The sequence below is a fragment of the Rhagoletis pomonella genome, unplaced genomic scaffold, assembly GCF_013731165.1.
Source record: "Rhagoletis pomonella isolate Grant_MI unplaced genomic scaffold, Rhpom_1.0 Rhpom_scaffold_00007, whole genome shotgun sequence".
Classification (NCBI taxonomy): domain Eukaryota; kingdom Metazoa; phylum Arthropoda; class Insecta; order Diptera; family Tephritidae; genus Rhagoletis; species Rhagoletis pomonella.
In genome coordinates, this window is record NW_023458561.1 from 63,040,665 (window position 1) to 63,045,262 (window position 4,598).

A 4,598-nucleotide genomic window follows, 5' to 3' on the forward strand; every position below is an offset into this window, starting at 1 on the left:
TCTGACACTTGTGCTAAGGGTGATCCACATACAAAAATACGTAGTAGTAAATCAAGAACTCTTAAAAACTAGGGCTTTCAGATAAGATGCGATGCTGGCCACTTCACAGTCACCGATTTTGCAGAGTAACTATTCCAAGTGTATGCAACTGAATAAATGGAATGTACAGAAGCTAATCTCATCGCTGGCCCCAGTGCTAGATCTAAATCCTTCTTCAGACATAACAATATTTATTCATTCATTTGAAAATCGTGTATGAATGATGTAATCGAGTGTTAATAGCGAGAAAAATCGTTCCTCTTTGCACAGTTGCATTCACTATGCATTCGTAAATATTGTCAATTTGCTGTTAATTTGTCTATGAAATCATAAATAAAAATACGCGCATCATAAATTCTGTATTTGCACGCGCAATCACCAATGAGTAACGCGCTCCATTGCATACCAAAGCAGGGCGGCGGACGAAATGACAGCACTAAGTTAGTGATGGTAGTGTGGCAAACGTCGTTACAACGTGAAAATATTTCAAGTTTAATTGTGACTGCAATTTCCACACAATTAATCGTTTATTGCATTTGGCAATGCAATTATGTATGCTATTTGATAGGTATTTACTTGGAATGTGGATGATGGGAGTTTGACACAGCAGAATATTAATGAGTGTGAAACGTCACTAAAATGTTAATTGTACTTGAAAGAATTAAGAATTGATAAAATTGATATGAAAAAAATCATACAGTGTCGCAACATTTTGACAAGTTTTAACTATTTTGCTTTTATTTGTTTAATGTTTATTAATTTGTTACAAAAGTATAGCTCATTTTCTATAAAAAAAAAATATGTATATCCAAATTTCAAACTTTGTGCAAAAATTAAACCAACTGTGCAAAGTTTCACCAAAATTTCAAAAGATAATGTGCTATACTTTTATAAAAAAAAAAAATTATAACCATTAAACAAACAAAAGAAAAATTGTCAAAACTTTTCCAAATATTGCGAGCCTATTAATTTGTCCGACATCAAATATAATAGGTATTTATGTTATGTTTAATCGAATGCAAGAGATAAAATTGAACTTATCAGAAATGATCGGATATCGGTAACTCACGCAATAAAGATTAAAAAAAAAAACCGCATGGGCCTAACTCCGATTAATAGTTGCCTTTTCTAAACATAGCATTCGAAACAAGAAAATAAAGAAAAATTGCAGAAAAAAGAGCATCCGCCATATTTAAAAAAAAAAAACCTTAAAAACCACTAAACCATTTGTTCATCCGGCTGTTTCTTTGCGATTCAAACATTCATCATTCGCATACGCCAAATGCCAATGATGTGTCATCAACAGCGACGAAATGCGGTAGCAGGCAATAATAAGAGGCAATTGTAATTTCTTATCGCGTTGCAGACATCAGTGAAATATTTTTACACAATTAAGCCAACTACTGCGGCCTACCGTCACTTACATTGTACATATATACATATGTAGGTATGTATGTACATAAATGTACATTAGACCGTATCACGATGTATAGGCCGAAAATATTTTCAATTTGTAGGCATGCACACTCATGTAAATATATTGTAAATTAGTGTTGGGCAGTATCGATACCAAAAGTACTAAGAAATTGATTCTCAAAAAGTACTGTCGGTACCCGATTTTTAAAAGTATCGATACTGAGTACTTCAAAGTAGCATTCAATCGAAGTTATTTTTTTTTGGATTAATACATATATTAATTTGAATAAAGTCCTGCCACCTAGTGAGATTTCTACACTAAGCATTGAAATGATGGTAACATTCGAGCTGTATCTAGATAATCGAGGAATATTTCTGCATCAATAAGAAAATTTTGAAAAAAATGTCGCTTACGTTATTTTGGCGGTTAGGGCTCGATATGTATATTTAAAGAAAGTACCCGATTTTTCAAAAGTATCGATACTCCCAATACTATTGTAAATACATTGTAATATACTGCGATACATCATGCAACTAGAACTTAAGCAACGTGTAACTAGACTTTAAGCAATTATACATTTATCGATAACATGATGAGAGTCCATTTTGAAAATAATATCAAGCGCCATTATACAGAAAGTCAACACCGAGCAGAGTCAACACAAACTGTTCGTGTTTTATTCAACTGAGAAAGCCTATTGATATTTCATCAGAAGTGGGCGTTGAGCCATAAAACCTCATTCATTCAGAGTAGTATTCTCTAATGCAATTGAAGGAATGGCGCCCGGTTGTTGGACTTAGTGCAAGCGGATTTTAGGCCCTGCATGCCGCTGTCGGCAGAAGCACGGGGGCTGTGTCCACAGGTCGAGGATAACTACAATGGAGTGGAAAATAATGACCATCAAAAACAACGTGGAGACCAGGATTTTAAAAATGTGACGGATAACGACAGCGAAAGTATGCAAGGTAGAGAGCGACAATGGTGCGACAAAGGAGTTGAGCAATTCTTATTTAATGGAAACTCTATATAAATCTGTATTGGCACAAATACACGTTTCGCGTGATCCGCAATTTACATATGCAAAAAAATATGAAATTAAATTAAATCTCATGTTCTGGTGATCAAAAAATTTGTTAGTTTGCAAACTCTTTGGTACCTAAATATGTACTCGAGTGGCAACACTGGTTGGAACTTCTTTATATTTTTCTCTCATTTCGCTCACTAAATTTTTTTGTGTATTTTGTTATTGTATTTTACACAGTGTTTTTCTATTTGCTACCTATGCATGCTACAACTATGCCATAAATGAGAAAAAATTTATAGGTGTTCTGGAACGCCAGGGCTGATAGGGTACAGGTTTTTTTTCGTATTAAATACATTGATAATGCATCGTTTTTTGCATTTTTTTAGCAGAATAAATATTTGAAACACGCTTATAATGATGAAAAATTAAAGTTTTTTTCTTTTTTTTCATATTTATCGAGATGATTATGGGTAGATAAGTCCGGCGCTAGATTTAGCATACATAGGTCGCCACGTTGTGCTGTTTATCAAACCCGCGCTTTCTAATACATTCACAACGTGTGCCGAAAAAATATTGTTTACTCCTGAAATACTCTCATAGTGACTGTTCAAAATCGCTGGGAAGAAATTGAACTTTTTTTGTGATACGCTCTAATGTACATATGTACATGCACGTATTACATACATATACGGATCCCATTGTATTATGCTTTTCCACACCATTCCTACTATGCGAACTAAGTACTTAGTAGGTACACTTGCAGTTGACATTTGTATGCACTCGCATTGAACATATTTCGTACATGTGTGTGTGTGTGTGTGTGTGTGTGCAAGCATTGTGTTGCAATAAATGCAATCGTGGCCATCTACCCCCACCAACTTTTCACTGCATCAATAAAGTTATTAACATGTTTTAATAGCATATGTACATACATATTAAAAAGGAGCATAGTAAATATGTAGTAGATTGCACAATGGTCCTATGTACACACAAATAAAGATTGCATTTGAAGAACATACAAAAGTGCTAATGCTTAATATGTCTATCTATGCATGTCGCGAAGTATAAGAAGAAAAAAGGTGGAAAAGCTGTGCAAAGTGGTTAACTCGAAATACACGACATCTGTCCTGCTAAATTGAAGCGTCCATTATCAGTCAGTTTGCAAAATGCCTTTACCACACAGATTCCCTCGAGGAACGAATGGGAAGAAGATGTGGTCTTATTTGTCATATAAATTGACGGCTTCAAGCAGGAACACGGGGTAGGAAGTGGTAGTTCCACTCAAATTTTGCTTCCGGTTGCCAGATATCTGCAGTGTGTTTGAAGCTGAGTTGATAGCTTTCATGAAAAGGAGCGCTGTGACTTTTCAATGCTAATCTTAAAGCTTAGACAGATGTAAAATTGTACCCTGACATACGGCAGTAATGCGGATAACGAGCCGCGAGATTATGGGTTCGAGTCTTACTGCCAGATTAATTTTCATTTATTTTATTGGTTTCAATTCATTCAATTATTACTTAAAAATTTTTAATGTAATAATAAAATAAATCATATGCAATAAAATAAATCCAGATAAAATAAAGCAAAATAAAATAAACTAAAAAAAAAATGTTTGGCAATCGCACAGACGGAGGATCGAGACGTAGGCAGGGACCGAACATAACAATTATTGATTAAAACTGTCATGGAAAAATTCACTATGAAGGAAATGTTCTACAACTAAGTGATACATACCAATCGATTTCTTTATTCACCGAGACTCAAATATGAAAATAAATTTTTATTTGCAATTTTTAGGCAAAATTAAAAAAAATAACAATTATTTTTAATTTTTATATTATAAATCCAAGATAACAATTAATTTTGATTTTTATAGCACATGTTTTAAGTAACAGTTATTGAAGACTTTTATTTATTTAAGTCATCAATAAAAATCAGTCAGTGACTTTTACTTTTAAAAGTCATTAGTATAAATCAGGCACCGACTTTTATTTTTTAAATCATTCGTATAAAAGTCATTAACATTTTTCGCAGTTAAGAAGGTGTTGGGAAGCAAAGCTTTACTACGACTAATACAAAATCAAAAATAACTGTTATTTGCAGATTATTCAGATAAAA